Raw genomic sequence first — 15,590 nt, forward strand, 5'->3', positions numbered from 1 at the left:
CTCCCAGGCAGAGAGGCCATCCACACTGCAGGAAGCATCCGCGTTGACACCGCTTTAGACTGTCACGCAGCGGCGGCGTCCCTAGGGATGGTGTCACCTGGAGTGGTAACTCAGGGTGTCACACAAACAGACCCCATTGACCTCCCATGCCACAGAATCCTTAGTGTGTTTATGTATCTGTGTGTGTGTGTGTGTATATATAGTGTGTATATGTGTGTGTGTGTGTGTGTATATATATATGTGTGTGTGTGTGTATATATATATATATATATATATATAGTGTGTATGTATGTGTATATATATATCACACACACACACACTTAGTATATATATATACTGTACTGTATATCAGGGGTAGGCAACCTGCGGCCCGGCGAGGCCTTGGGACCAGCCCCAGCCCGGTCCTGCCACCGATTGCTGCCGTGGCCTTTGGCCTCTCGCGCGCAGGGGCGAGCAAGGGGAGCAATTGTCTATAGACGCCTCAGAAACATGCATTTATATTAACATTTTTTTAAAAAATCAGCAATTTTTTTTGCGTGTCCTCTATTTTTTTTAAAAAAGTGTCCACAATTTGAAAATGTTGTCCTACATTTGTCCCGGTTTATTTATTTATTTAAATTTTTTAAAAAATATTTAATTATTTATTTTTTGGTTTCGGTCCCCCAGTTGTCTGAGGGACAGCAACCCGGCCCCCGGCTCAAAAAAGTTGCCTACCCCTGCTGTATATACTTTGTGTGTGTGTGTGTATATACACACACACACACACACAGTGGACCCTTCTTATCCACTGGGGTCTGGTTCCAAGTTCCCCCATGTATAACAAAATCCATGGATGCTCAAGTCCCATTAAATATAATGACAAAGCAAAATGGTGTCCCTTATAAAAAATGGAAAATCAAGTTTTGATATTTGAAATGTATACTTTTTTTGACCATTTTCAAACCGTGGATGCTTGAATCCGTGTATAAGAAATCCGTATATGAGAAGGGTTGACTACATATATATATATATATATACACACACACGTGGCTTTGATATTTGCAAATTTGATTATTCATGAATTTTGTTAATATGTTCTCTCTAGGAATATCTAGGTCTTCCAGTGCAACTCTATGGTCAGCTTTAACTAAAAGTTGCACTGAAAGACCTAGAGAATCCTAGAGAGAATACTCTACTAGCCATTTGTAGCTTCTCCAGTGCAGTTCTATGGTCAGTGTCTGTCGGATGTTGATCGCTGGAGGACCTAGCGATTTCTAGAGAGGTGTCCTCTCAGTAAAAACATGGTGTTTTTATTATTTGCGGCTTTTCCATATTCACACGGGTCTAGATATTCCTAGAGAGAACATATTAATAAAATCTGTGAATAATCAAAGCCACAAAAGCCAAAGCCGCAAATGTGGAGGGCCAAGTGTATACTGTATACACACTAATGTTACTCATAAATCATAATTCCCACATGTACCGCTGAATGTCATACTACTAGTTGTGACATAAGCACCTAGCAAAATTTAAAAAGATATCTTCAAATTACAATATCATATGTACAACCTTAATGTAATTACATATACATAGTGCACATTTGGTTAAAAGGTCTTTTTTTTAATTGATGGTGATGGAGTTAGTCTCTTTCCCCAATTCCAGTTGCTTGGGATATTTTAATGTGTCTCTCGCCTTTCATTTCTAGACACAGCCACCAAACATTTCCAGTAGTGGATGCTGTTGTACTTCATAGTTTTTGTTTGTTTAGAAAAGTGCAAAAAGAGCTGGATTTGGCAGCTCTGGTGCAGAATACAATTGCTTTAAATTGAACTGATGGAAGGTTAAGGGTAATTTCCATCATATGCACACAACCTAAATGTATTCACATATACATAGTGAACAGTGAGTTTAAATTGGATTTTTTTTAAAATAATTTTTTTGGTAAAATTAAAATTTTGAAATTTGAAATTTTAATTTAAAAAAATCCTGAGGCCTCTCCTTTCTGCTCCCACTGAGCTTCACCTGCACCACTCCCACCATCTCTTAAAGCATTTAAAAGGAAGCAGGTGAATGCCACAGGCCATTTCTGCCAAAAGGTATCTGTTTGAAGAACAGTGATGTAAACCCCCCCCCCTTAGGATGTCAGCTGGTATGGTCCGCACCCTCCATATCCCCTTATTGACACCATTGGTGTCACCTGGAGTGCTTACTCATGGTGTCACACACACCTCCCCCCAATTGACCTCCTTCCATGCCACAGAATCCTTCGTAATGTGTGTGTGGGTGTGTGGGTGTGTATATATATATACAGTGCTACCTCGGGTTACGAAATTAATTCATTCCGCGGTGCCGTTCGTAACCCGATACATTTCGCAACCCGAAAAGGCTTTCCGTTAGCGCTGGAAAGCCGCTAGCCGCGCTTCGCATTTGAATTTCGCGCTGAAACGCGCTGAAATGAATTTCGTAACCCGAAAAATCTTTCGTTACCCGGAACAGTTTTTTCCAATCTAACTTTTTCGTACCCCGGAAATTTCGTAACGCGATCAATTCGTATCCCGGGGTACCACTGTATATATATTCACACACACACACACACACACTCATTCCTCCATATTTGCAGCTTTGATATTTGTGGATTATTCATGGATTGGATTAATATGTTCTCTCTAGGAATATTTAGGTCCTTCAGTGGAACTCTATGGTCAACTTTAACTAAAGGTGGCACTGAAAGGCCTAGATTCCTAGAGAGGTGTCCTCTCAGCTAAAAACATGGTGGGTTTGTTATTGGCAATTTTTCCATATTCACAGGGGTCTTAATATGGAGGAACAAGTGTGTGTGTGTGTGTGTGTGTGTATGTGTATATATGTGTGTGTTACTCATAAATCGTAATTCTCATCTATCACTGAAGGTGAAAGTTTGGTAAAGTGTCATGTTTTTAAATAATTTTTTCCTTTTTTAAAATTAAAAATAATTTTTAAAATTAATTTGGAAATTTGAAACTTTATTTTAAAAAAACAAAAAAGCACTAGGGCCTCTCCTTTTTCCTGCCCCTGAGCCTCACTCAACTGACACCATCGTTTCAGCATTTTAAAGTGATACAGGCAAATGCCACAGCTCCTTTCTGCCAAAAGGCAGATGTTTGAGGGGCAGTAATGCCACTTGGTGTAGTCCGCACCCCCCCCCCCCAAGTGATACCACTGCTGCCATGGCTCAATGCAATGGCATTCTAGGAATGGTAGTTTTGTGGGACATGAAGCCTTCTCTGTCAGAGAAGTCTGGTTCCACATAGGGTTGCCATAACCGGTGGGAGGCGTGACTCCCCCGCTTTCTAGGGGGCATTCCCGGTCCCCTCACGCCCTCAGGTGGCTGCACGGCTCCTGGCCCTGCTGCATCCCTATCTTGTGATGAGCGTAAGAGCCAGGGCTGGAGCTGGCAGGGGAGGGGAGGGCTCTGCTGCTCTGCCTTGCCCCTCTTGGCCAGCCCTCCCAAGGTGCAGGCTTAGTCAGGCAGGGCAACAAGGCGCCACGAGGAGGAGCAGGGCCAGGCAGGCAGCAGTAGTGGACCCTGCCCATCCAGGCAGGCCGCTGGGAGAGGGGAGGAAAGGGCCCTTTCCTGGAACCCCTGCCCCCCAGCCCTCCTCCTCCTCCTCCTGCTCTTGCAAGGAAGGGGCTCTGAAGCACCGGGAGAGCTGCCTCACTAAAGGGGAGGGGCGCCTCAAGGACCCAGCTGTCGGAGAGGAAGAGCCTCGGCAAGGCTCAGAAGAGGAGGAAGGGGCTGGCACCTGGGAGAGGCAAGAGGGCACCTTCCAGCCCCCTCCTGGGCCCCAGGCTCCCCCCAGGATCGCCCCCATCGGACATTGGAAGCCCCCTCCCCAAGGCCCCCCAAACACACACCCCTCTCCTTTCTAACCCTCTCTCGGACTCCCTCTCCCCCTGTTACCCCACTTTAACTGAGCCCTCTCTAACCCCCTTCTATCTACCTCCTTCTCTCCATCTCAACCCCCCTCCAACCCCTCTCTATCTACTCCCCCCTCTCTCTAACCCAGTGATCCCCAAACTGTGCTCTTTAAGTAATTTTGGACTTCAGCTCCCAGAATCTTAGACTATTGAGTAACATGTCTGAGGCTTCTGGGAGTTGAAGTCCAAAATCTCTTAAAGGACACAGTTTGGGAACCACTGCTCTAACCCCCTTATTTAATAATAATAATAATAATAGGATTTATTTATATACTGCCCAATCACTGGGAATCCGAGCGGTTTGTGAAATTCACAGATAGCCAAACTACACAGGCAGATCAGCTCCTGGCACTGAACAAGCAGAGCTTGAACTACATTTCCCAGAATTCCATAGCATTGAGCCAGGGCAGTTAAAGTACTGTCAGACTGGGTTATTTCTGCAGTGTGTATGTAGTCTGAGAGCCCTGCAGAGAGAAAAACTCTGGTGCTTTAGAATTTAAGCCCATCTAACCCCCCTCTGTCTAAGCCCTCTCTAACCCCCTAACTCCCTTATTTAAGTCTCTTCTAAGCCCCCCTCTAACCCCTCTCTATCTTACTCCTCTTTATCTAACCCTAACCCCCTCTAGGTACCCCATCTAGCCCTCCTTCTATAGCCCCTCTTTCTCAAACCCCCTTATTGAACCCCCCTTCTATCTAACCCTATATATTTTTTAAAAATCCAGCAATTTTTGTGTCCTCCATTTTTAATAAAAGTGTCCTACATTTGAAAATTTTGTCCTACATTTGTCCTGGTTTGGAGGTCCTGACTTATGGCAATCCTAGTTCCACAACAAACTACAATTCCCAAAATTCTATACCACTGAGCCATGGTAGTTAAAGTGGTGTCAAACTAGGTTATTTCTGTAGTGTGAATACAGTCAGAGAGTCCATCTACACAGTAGAAATAATCCGGGTTGACACTGCTTTAACAGCCATGGCTCAATATTATGGCATTCTGGGAATTGTTGTGGCACCAGAGAAGAGACGGCATAGTCCAAGCCACTGTATTCCCCATGATCATGTACAGATGTGAGGCCTGGACAGTCAAGAAAACTGATAGAAAGAAAATCAGCTTGTTTGGCGATGTAGTGCTGGAGAAGAGTGAAATACCATGAATGACCAAAAAGACAAACAAATGGGTCCTAGAATAGATCAAGACAGAACTCTCCTTGGAAGCAAAGATGATCAAATTGAGGCTCTTGTACTTTGGTCATATGATGAAAAGGCACGGCTCACTAGAAAAGACAATGATGCTGGAAAGGCTGAAGAAAGAGAAGACATAAAGCCAGATGGCTAGACTAAGTCAGGCTATGGGCCTGAACCTGCAGGACCTGAGCAGACCATTAGAGGACAGAGGATCTTGGAGATTTTTCATTCACAGGGTTGTCATGAGTCAACTCAAGAGCAGTTAAGAACAAGAATCACACTCTCTTGGCCTCAGAGGATAGCAATGGCAAATTCCCTCTGAAGAAACTTGCCAAGAAAACCCTTTGGCTGTATGTCAACAATGACTTGGAACACACAGGAACCACCATCAGTAGTTACCGTCCTTTTTCTGAATAACATGGGCCCTGTACAGACAGGTCAAAATAAAGCTGCTTTGGGTCACTTTGGAGGTATGCTGTTTAATTGATACATGCGTCCTAAGAGTCCAGAAGCCACACAACAGTCACGATCCAGTCCTAAGGACTGGAGCGCAGCTTTGACGCAGCTTCCGGACTCTTAGGATGCATGCATAATTTAAACAGCATACCTCCAAAGTGACCAAAAGCAGCTTTATTTTGGCAGTCTGTATGGGGCCATGATCATTCACCAATCTGATCAGGTGTGAGCTCTAGTCCATGAAATCTTTGCTGTTTATTGTTGTGTGCCTGCAAGCCATTTTTTACTTATGGTGACCCTAAGGGGAATTTATAATAGGGTTTTCTTGACTAGTTTCTTTAAAGGAGGTTCAGAGGGTCTGACTTGCCCAAAGTCACTGAGCCCATGGAGGCTTATGCCCCAATAAATTTTATGGACTTTAAGATACCACAAGACTCTTTATTGTCATTCACAGATTTTCTTCTCATTGCTGGCCGCTGAGGTATGACAGTCATACACTGTATGAATGGGCTCTAGAGCAAACCAAGCCAGAGATCTCCCTAGAAGTCCAAATTACTAAACTGATGATATAAACAGGGATCCTACACTACCTTTGAGACACTTCTTGCATCTACACTGTAGAAGTAATGCAATTTGATAATGCACTTTAACTGCCATGGCTCCAGCCTACAGAAAGCTGGAATTTGTAGTTTTGCATGACCAGTAACACCTGCTGAAATTCATTTTTCTACACAACCATTAATGGTGCAGGAGCCCCCTCCAGTTTTTATTCTGTTAACTTCTCCTGAGCCTTTGTAGGTTTTAAGATGCTAGAGACAGGTCCTTCCCTCTGTCCTGCCAAAATTAAACACTTTTGCCAGGAACTCTAATAGCAAAGATAGGCCTCAGATAATGTATCCACTCTAGCACTTCATCTGAGTTTCATGAAATAGGAAAGCTAATTGGATAACATCAGTGTACTGAGAACAATTTACCACATATCATTGGTTGAGCTGTATAATTCAAGTGATGCCATCAAGGCTTTGAAAAAAACCTGTCTTTATGTGTCTTTAGTTGACTGAATGATAGTGACCTATCATAAGGTTTTCTTGGCAAGAGGAGGCTGAGACTATGCGAGTTGCCCAAGGTCACCTAGTGGCTTTCCATGGTTGAGTGGGGATTCGAACCCTGGTCTCTCAGAATCTCATCCCAATCCTCAAACCACGCACTACACTGGCTGCCTTGAACAACACAAAAATTGTGAAGAGGAGAAAGAATAATATAGGGAGTGACAACAGAATGAAGACATTCAACACAAGCATCAAGGGATTGAACAGAAGTCCTCCAGCACCACCTTCTGGGAATAAATAATAAAATAAAATAATTTTGCAAAAAAGCATAGTGGCTGCAGCTCACATCTTGTCCAGCCAATCAGTCCAGAGTAAGTGAACGCAGCCGGTGATATCATCAGCTTCTAGGCAATCGAGGGAAACTGACGGGAACTTACTCTCATTGTCCTGCCTTTCCAGCAGTGCTGGTCATCCAGAAGAGCAGCTAAGGTGATCCTAGTAGTGAACCTGGACTGAAACTCTTGCTGAAATTATTCTGTATCAGGAGTGGGGAACAAGTGACTCTTCAAATGTTGTTGGACTTTAACTCCCATAATCCTTACCACTGGCTATGCTGGTTGGAGCTGCAGGAAATTGCAATACAAGAACATCCAGTGCCACACATTCTCCACTCCCAGACAAGATCATTAATGCAATCCAAGATGTCTGGAGTTGTAGAGCTGTTGAAGGCACCCCACTCCTGCTGAGCATCTTTTCTTGCTATAGGCCTTGTACTGTAACCCCTAGTCTCCCCCCCCCCGCCCCCGGACTGGTTTAAGTAGGCTTTTTTCCCCAGACAGTAGCAAAAGGGTGAACCCCCTTGCACTTGTGCATACACATGTTATGAACTGGGAAATATTCCCCTTTATCTTTTGAATTAGCAGCATCAAATAATGATGCCAAGGAAATATCCCAAGAATACTTTGTGGGTTAGTGTTGTGGACAAACTTCCTAAACCCCTTTTTTCATGGACAGTACTTTTTTGGACAAGTGCCCCTCTGGCCCTCTTTCACAAGGTCCTTATGCCTGGTGCTCCCTTTGGATATGTTTCTCTTTTCTATTGGATGAGGGATTAACAGAAGTTAGGAAGATGCAGCAGGGTCGTCCTTGTATTTTGGACTGGGGGAAGGGAATGCCTTCCAGGGGCCAAAGTTCAATTTGGGAAAGGGCCCAGGGACTAATTCCAGTAATGGGCAAGTTTAAAGCTAGGCCAAAGCAACATGGGCAGGTTAAGACATAAATCTTGTATGTTTCCACAGTGCAACAACTTTCAGGCAATCCAAACTTTGCCAGCCTACAAACAAGAGCTTCCATTACATGCAAAACTCTGACTGCAGATGAGAGGTTCTGTTTGATGCAAACTTTATGGGGCTGCACACCAGATCTAATTTCAGCACAACACCTTCTCAAGCTTTAAAAATATCCTTGTCTCCATTTCCTAATATTGATGGGGAGAATGGCAGAAAATATATACGGTATATCCTAGCTCAATGGGGTTCTTCTGTTGATCGTTGTTATTTGCCATCAAGTACAGTTCAATTTATGGTGGCCCTATAAATGAGAGAGATCTCTGATTGTCAACTGCCCTGCTCAAGGCTTGCAGATTCAGCCTTATTTGATTTAATCACTCCATCTGTACTGTGGTCTCCCTCTTTTCTTACTGCCTTCCACTTTACCAAGCGTTATCATCTTTTCAGTGAATCACATTCTTGTTTCATGATATATTCAAAGTACGACAGTCTCAGTTTCATCATCTTTCCTTGTAGTGAGAGTTCAAGTCTGATTTGCTCTAGACCCATTTATTTGTCATTTTAGCAGTCCATAGCATCCACAGAACAATTCTCCAGCATCACATCTGCAAGTATCATCTGCATATATAAATTCTTGATATTTTTCTCTTCCCCAATTTTCATGCTGCTTACTCTGAGTCTACCCTGGCTTTCAGTAAGATGTTTTCTCCATATAAACAGATAGAAATGCAGATAGAAACAGACAGAGGAGTTTATCACACAGGAGGAATTTCTCTTAATTTCGAATGAAAAGAAAGTGGGGCCAGAACGCATTCACATAAAGTCGTTAGTTTAGCGAAATTAAGTGAATGCTCATTGCATTCAAACTGGCTCCTCATTGCTCAAAAATAGCATGCATGCCATTGCCCAAATTTGCATGTGGCAGTCTATCATGCAATAACGTGAAACCCCATGATTGCGCTCTGACTGACTTCCCATTGCCTGAATTTGTGTGTACTGGGTTATCACACAATAACGTTAAACCCTATGATTGTGTTCGGATTGCCATTGGATTATACTTCCAATTTCTCTTGTCTGATAAACTCCAGAATAACATAAAATGCAGTTTTGCTGAACCCTCTTACCGATGTTCTGTAAATCCATATTGTGTCCTGGCACAAAGCCCAGAAAGGCTTGTATGTGACAGTGCAGTCCCTTAACAGCTTGGATCCAAGCAGCAGTCCAAAAAAATATTTTTTCTACTCTCAGCAAGGGACAGGGCCCTTTCTGCAGTGGGTCCACATCTTTGGCATGCCTTCCTTTAGGCCGCATATATAACTCTTTCCTGTAATTTAGGAGGCTTTTAGAGATGTGTTTATTACAGTCTGCCTTTGGGTTAGTTAATTTTAAATAATTAGTGCTTCCCTTTTATTTGCTATATCTTATCAGTATATGTTTGTTGTTGCAGTTAACCACCTTAAGTTGATGTTGACTCATGGCGACCCTGTCCTCCACTGCCCTGTTTAGTTCCTGCAGATTCATATCCGTGACCTCCTTAATAGTGACCATCAATCTAGCATGGGTTCTTCCTTTCTTTCTACATCCCTCTATCTTTCCTAGCATTATTGTCGTTTCCAATAAGTCATGCATTTTGTGACCAAAGTACGATGGCCTCAATTTGGTCACCTTGGCTTCCAGCGAGATTTCAGACTTCATCTGTTATAGGACCCATTTGTTTGTTTTCTTGGATGTCAATGGTATCCTCAGCACTCTTTTCCTGCACCACATCTCTAATAAATGTATTTTCTTTTCATTCATTTTCATGTCTAGCTCTCACATCTGTATAATGGGAATACAATGCATGTACATTTCTAACTTTAGCACATTGTTTATCTTTGCTCTTATATGTTATTGCTTTATTTTCATGATGTCCCTATTTAATATATTTATCGTGCTCTCCAAATGTCCCGATTTGGCAGGGACAGCCTCAAGTAATCCCCTGCTGTCTCACTTTTTCAGCTGCTTTTAAAAAGTCCCAGTTTGTCTCTCCTCGGTTGCTGCAAATTGAGATCAAAGTGCAAAAACAATTTGCATTGAATCATCTCCATGGGGCGGGGGGGGGGGGAGGAGGGGTGGAAACTTGCCCTTCCCAGTCAGCTCAGGCTGCTGCAGCCTCTCCTCTTCCACATTAGTAAGTTTGGCCATCTTGACCACACTCTGGTATTGCTTGGTCATACTTGTCCATTTCTATGAAATATTGGAGAGTATGCATTATTTGGGTCTGGCTATGTATTATAATCCAGTTAGAGGGTTTGTACTGTGCTCTGAAAAGTGAGCTACAAATCTATTTAAAACCAGGAGCAGCAGCACTCAGTTTGGAAGATATAAGAGGAAAAGCAAAATGCATGATCCTAAACATTTCCCAATTCATCTTGGATTGATTCTCTGTTTTCTTTTTTTCAAATCTACCCAACCTCTGGCCTCACAGACAGTGTCTCTGCCAGACCTTTTCCCCTGCGAAGCTAACAGTGCTCTCAGGTTTCTGTTTCCTGAAATTAAGATGAGACGCAAAACTGCTAAATGCTTAAAAAGAAAAGTTTCTTTTCCTGCAATAGCCCACAAACAAAAAGATTCAGGGGAAATTACACAAACTCACTGCCATTCCAGGGTCACATTCTTTCTTCAATACTCTAATTAATTAATTAATTAATTAATATTATATTTATTTGTATCCTGCTCTTTCCCCAGAATTAGGACTCAGAGCAGCTTCACAACATTAAAAATAGTATAATTAAAAACATAGAAAAAAGTACATTAAAGATACTCTAAGATAAAGAACAAAACTCTAAGATAATGAACAAAATGAGGGCTTTGGTGTACTTTTATTGAGTGAGGAGGCAATCCTTAATAGTTTCAGGGAAGACTTTTTGTGAGTCCTAGAACTTGAGCAAATTATCAGTGTTACTAAGTGGAACTGAGATAGGGTTTGCAGTGCTGAGAGGCTTGGAAAGTGTGTAATACAGCCTGGGATGTGTGAGAAAACCATCTGGGGATGGTGGGAGTTGTAGTCAAACATTCCGGAGAGCACTGGAAGCTGGCAACACACACCCAGAGAAAGAACAAGGACAATTTACTTGTGGTGTAGCAGTGCATTTTGAGATCATAGAATAATAGAGTTGGAAGAGACCACAAGGGCCATCCAGTCCAACCCCTGCCATGCAGGAACTCTCAATCAAAGCATCCCCAACAGATGGCCATCCAGCCTCTGTTTAAAGACCTCCAAGGAAGGAGACTCCACCACACTGTGTCTTCTACTGTGAACAGCCCTCCTCCTAATGTTGAGGTGGAATCTCTTTTCCTGTAGCTCGCATCCATTGTTCCGTGTCCTATTCTCTGGAGCAGCAGAAAACAAGCTTGCTCCCTCCTCAATATGACATTCCTTCAAATATTTAAAGTAGGCTATCATATCATCTCTTAACCATCTCTTCTGCAGGCTAAACATACCCAGCTCCCTAAATCTTTCCTCATAAGGCATGGTTTGTAGACCGACCCTTCACCATTTTACTCACTCTCCCCTGGACACGCTGCAACTTGTCAACATCCTTTTTGAATTGTGGTGCCCAAAACTGGACACAGTATTACAGGCAAGTCCTGACCAAAGCAGAATAGAGTGACCCTAATACTTCCCTTGATCTAGACACTAAACTCCTATTGATGCAGCCTAGAATCGCATTGGCCTTCTTACCTGCCACATCACACTGTTGACTCATGTTCAACTTTGGTCTACTAGGACTCCTAGAACCCTTCTACATGTAATCTTGTTAAGTCAAGTGTTCCTCCCCCATCCTATATTTATGCATTTCATTTTTTCTGTCTAAGACAGTGCAGTGTTTTACATTTCTCCATGTTGAAATTCATTTTGTTAGTTTTGGTCCAGCTTTTTCATTTTTTAAGGTCATTTTGAATTTTGATCCTCTCTTCTGGGGTATTTGCTACTCCTCCTAATTTGCTGTCATCTGCAAATTTGATAAGCATCCCTCCTATTCTTTGATTCAAGTTGTTGATAAAGATTTTGAATAGCACTTTGCCCAGGACGGAACCTTGTAGTATGGAGAGTCTCATAATGATAGTCACCCACAGGGAGAATCCCATATTGTGGTGTCAGTTTGTATATATAAAAGACATTGCTCACCATTTCCAGTGGAGGTAGCAAACAATGCCACAGTCCCTGCTAAACAATAAATGATGGAGGTTTGACCCTGCAATTCTTGGATCCCCCACACCCCAACCCTGTTTTGACCCACAAGAAAGCTAGTCCAATGTCATCCAAGCACAAGAAGTCTTCTGTGCTATACACTGGATCTAGTGTCATCCTTTGAGCAGAAGCTAGTTTGGAATTGTGAGCCCTGCTTATAAGAATAAAGAAATTATATAAAGAGTCTGTTTATTTATATTTATTTATTGGCTTTTATATGGGGTGGGTGTTTCTGATGATGTGTCTGTTTTTAATCTCAATTTTATACTGTTTTAACTGGGTTATCTTAATTGTGGTTTTTTAAAATTGTTTTTAAAAGTGTTTTTGCCTTGTGAGCTACACTGGGTCCCTTTTTGGGAGAATGGCAGCATAAAAAACGAAATATAAATATAAATAAATACATTACATTATACACACACACACACACACACACATGTAATGTTATATGTGTGTGTGTGTGTGTGTCTGTGTATGCATATTTATATATATCTATATATAGATATATAGATATGTGATATATATATATATATATATATATATATAACCGTAGGAATAGCAAGTACATTTCTGTACTCCTTATTAGTGCACTTAAGCATTCCCTAAGCAGTTTACAATGTGTAAGTAACATGTTTTATATCTATCTATCTATCTATCTATCTATCTATCTAATCTTATATGTGTGTGTGTGGGTATACACATATATATACACACACTGGAGAGCTCCAGATGTTCCAGCTGTTTCCTCTCTATATGTGTGTATATACAGTGTGTGTGTGTGTATAATGGGGCCTCTCCCCCACTTTCCTGTCTCGATAAGTTTCGTTTCTGGCTCTCCTTCCTAGCTTTTAGTCGCCCCCATAAAATCACTTTCGCTTTCCATTTCTCCCAAAGAGGGATGAATGAGCCGAACAGACTCTATAAAAGGCCAGCGGAAGGAGCAGCTCGCCTCCAGTCTTTGCTTCCAGAAGCGAGCGAGGAAACAGCTGCAACATCTGGAGCTCTCCTCCAGTCTGTCCTTTCGTTCTGCTGGGAGTAAGAAGAAAAGCAGGGAGCTTCCAGAGCCAGTGAGTAGTGTACTAATAAAAGGATGGGGATCCTCACTGATCAGGGGTCTTTTGGAAGGGAGGCTTTTGGACCCCACAACAAACTCCAGCTCCCAGAATTCCATAGCCATGAGTCAGACAAACAGTCAAAAGCGGTGGCAAACCGGGTTATTTCTCCCATGTAGAAACACAAGGGAGTCTAATATTCCTAGACCCTTTGGGAGGAGAACTTGAGGCTTTCCCAGATGTTGAACTAGAACTTTGGGAAACTCCTTTTCCAAAGCATTTGTAGAGAGCTCTTGGAGCACCTTTGAGACTCACTGAAAGAAAGAAGTTGTGCAGCAGGGGCTTTGCTAGACTTCGGTCTACTTCCTCCCATGCCTTTGGATGCATCGGTCCAAATGCATCTGAGGAAGTGGACTGAAGTCTACACGAAAGCTCCTGCTGCCAACTTCTTTCCTTCAAGGTGAAGTCGAAAGCTTTCATGGCCGGCATAAATAACCTCATCCATGCATTTTGAGTTTGTCGTTCACACTTTGGAACCACATCTCTGCACATCTCTGGGAGTCTGGTTGCTCATACATGCCAGCCCTCAAATAAACATGGAGCCAACAATGTATTTGAACAGCATTCAAGGCATGCAGAGTTTAATCCCGAATTATCCTCGGTCTTTTCGGTTATTCATACTGCCGACGATGCGAAACGTCAATTATTCTGGGTTAAGTGGATTATTTCTTTTTTTCCATCCTGCCCCACCCATAATTTAATCTGGTTCATTCAGGATGCATTTGAACAACAGAGATTCAACCCAGATTCATCCTGGATCACTTTCACCACCTGAATGCCTTAAAGGCTTCAATGCCTTTAAGAAGAACTTGGCTCTGGTCTGATCTGGACACTTTCCTGCAGTTCGTCTTGTTTTGTAAGTGTAGGGAACTTTTGTTTTTACAAAGTAGAGGAGTCTCTTCCAACTCTGTTATTCTATGATTCTAAGTTCTCCCTGAATTTGCAGTCCAGAGTGGTACAATTAAAAAATCATTAACCCCCTTCTGCTACTAGTGTTGACCAAGTTTAGGATGAGAAATCTGCAGGTCTCAGGGCCAAAACACACTGCTGAAATAATCCAGTCTGAGACCATTTTAACTGCTCTGTCTCAATGCTAGGCAATTCTGGAAACTGTAATTTTGTGAAACATTGAACATTCTGTGTCAGAGAGCTCTGGTGCCACAATAAACTCCAATTCCCAGAATTCCCTAGCACTGAAGGTAAAGCAGTCTCAAACTGGATTATTTCTGCAGTGTGTGTTTTGGACCCCAGATATGTTTAGCTGGGCCGTGGAGCTGGCACGCCAAACCTTCAATTCCCAGCTCCTCTCTTTTTCTGCTGTCAGACTCTGACTCCAACTTCTTCATAAATGGCAAATGTAGACTAATTAGTAACAACTGATACACTGTAGTAAAATGGTAGTACCAAGGCATTTCATCGCCACCACGTGAATTATCTGTCTACTTAGACTGAGAGTACAAAATATTAAGTACAAAATGATATGTTGGCCATATATTGTTATAATGTTATACAGTAGATGTTTATGCTGCAGCTGAAGTTGGAATCAATCCAAATTGTTTTTGATTCTAACACCAATAGTCCTGATGTTTAGACTAAATTGTGCTGAATGAAATATAATTTATGTCACTGCAGATCTCCTGTCCCAATCTAGGATCTTCTGTACATGGAAAAGATATTCGAAATGATTTTTTTTCTAACTGGAAATGGAAAAACGTTAGTCAGATGAATGTTTTGTTGATGCTGCTGTTAGCTTGCTTGTCGTATGCCGCAACCTGGGCCTCCTAGATCTGATTAACTAAAACTTGATCATTCTCATGGTTGAGTATGGCTAAAAAATATTGCAGCAAGTGTACAAAAATGAATAATAGACAGACAATTCCTCTGACAGCACTTGAAATACAAGTTTAGTTTCCCTTATCCAAAATGTTTGGGGTAAGAAGTATTTTGGATTTTAGACTGGGGTGTCTGTGTTTCAGAATGTCTGTGTTTACATCCTTGAGATAGTACTTCATTTATACACATAACTTGAAGGTAATTTTATGCAGAATTTTTAACAATTGTGTGCCTTCTCTAGTTTTCACTCAGACAACCTGAACTGTTTTCAAATTCTGGTTGCAAGTCAAAGCATTATTATTATTATTCAGCATTATTTATATAGCGCTGTAAATGTACATAGCGCTGTACATAGAATCTTTTTAATAAGACGGTTCCCTTCTCTCAGGCTTACAATCTAAAAAGACTAGGACATAAAAGGAAAAGGGAATGGTGGTGGGGAAATGGATCAGGTCCAGCATTTCTTCTCTCCCTCTGAGGCCTGGACCAAGGCAGATGG

Source organism: Sceloporus occidentalis, unplaced genomic scaffold, assembly GCF_023333645.1.
Source record: "Sceloporus occidentalis isolate IW3139 unplaced genomic scaffold, rSceOcc1.0.p SCAF_14, whole genome shotgun sequence".
NCBI lineage: Eukaryota > Metazoa > Chordata > Lepidosauria > Squamata > Phrynosomatidae > Sceloporus > Sceloporus occidentalis.